Source organism: Coenobita brevimanus, chromosome 50 (genome assembly GCF_032717465.1).
Source record: "Coenobita brevimanus isolate Jiangsu-jjx chromosome 50, ASM3271746v2, whole genome shotgun sequence".
Lineage (NCBI taxonomy): Eukaryota > Metazoa > Arthropoda > Malacostraca > Decapoda > Coenobitidae > Coenobita > Coenobita brevimanus.
The window spans coordinates 26,132,942-26,134,330 of record NC_137003.1 but is presented as its reverse complement, the minus strand read 5'-3'; the positions used below and the strand labels follow the sequence as shown (position 1 = coordinate 26,134,330).

Below are 1,389 nucleotides of genomic sequence, written 5' to 3'. Positions count from 1 at the left end.
CTCATCAATTTTTGCTGTTATTGTTATGAAATGTTTCAGGGATAAACGAAATAATAAGAAACTAAAATGAAAATGAAAAAAAAAATAGGAAAGAACAGAAGCAAAACTGGAGAAATGTTTTGCTTTGTTCGTGTGATGTATGAAAAAAAAGGGGGGGGGAGGGAAGGAAATATCCATCCATCCATTGCCAGACGCCATGTATCCCAAATAGGGTGGCCAAGGGCTTAGAGTTAATTGTTTTACAGGGAGGGGCACTAATCCTCCACCAACCCCACTTGACGTAGGGATGCCAACAGCATCTGGTGTTCCCAGGCGGTCACCCATCCAAGTACTAACCAGACCCAACGTTGCTTAACTTCGCTGATCGGATGGGAAGCGGTGTACTCAACGTGGCAAGGCCGTTGGCAATATATTACGGGAAAATAATGGATGAATACTGGATGAGGTTTGGAAATATCAAAGGGAAAATAGGTTAAGAGGAATTATAATAGTAAAGGGGTGAAATAAAAAGTAGGTATTTCGAATAATGATTGGTGATGCATGGCTGAACACTTGGCAAGAGATAAAGAAAAACAGCAATGAGAAAAACAGAGAGAAATATTTTGAAAAGACTTCGAAATGCGGGGCTATACAACTGACAGCCCGAGGACCTAATCAGGTCCTTGAGTTGTTTTTGTTTGGTCCTTTGACCGACTCAGAAGAATGAATATAAACAAATAAACAAGCATAAAACAAAGTTTTGCATTTTTTTTTTTTTACGTATTCAAGGATAATGTAAAAACAAATAATAGGTGAATTTCTGGTTTCTTTTTGTGTGTAAGTGTTTGGTAAAGGGTAAGAACAAGAGGTAAAATAATGTATGACCCATTTGTTAATCTCAGTTTCATAATTCAGCCCTAATTCTAGAGAAGGTGAATTGCCCTGTCATAATGTATTGTGGGAAAATTGGGAAAGGTAGGATGAAAACATGTTTGGAGAGAGAGAAAAAAAAGGAGGATATGGTTTGGAAGGTATTCGGTGGTGGATGTGTGAAAATTTAGACAAGAAGAAATAATATAAAGCAATGGCAGGAAAAAAAAATGGAAAATGTACTGAGAAGAGTTTGGTGTGGGAAAACTAGGTCAAAAGAAATGTATTATGGTGTGGGAGAAAAATATGTAAAAATGTGTTCAAAAGAAGGTTGTAAACACTTTATGTGTATTGCAAAGAGCCTTAGTATTCTCACGTACACAACAGTAATGAGACTCTAGTAGTAGCAGTCGTAGTAGTAGTAGTAAGAGAGAGAGAGAGAGAGAGAGAGAGAGAGAGAGAGAGAGAGTATGGGGAAGAGAGTAAAGGCGAACGGTAAAGTGAGGTTTGGGAGTAGGGATAACGAAGAAAAATGAGGGA

The 1,389-nt window shown here is 37.9% G+C and overlaps 1 non-coding gene across 1 annotated transcript; it reads right to left on the bottom strand.

Moving 5' to 3' along the window:
• Positions 1-287: 287 nt before the first annotated feature.
• Positions 288-406, bottom strand: LOC145399906 (5S ribosomal RNA). Its single transcript, XR_013897353.1, has one exon. It is a non-coding gene; the product is annotated as a 5S ribosomal RNA (ribosomal RNA).
• Positions 407-1,389: the final 983 nt, after the last annotated feature.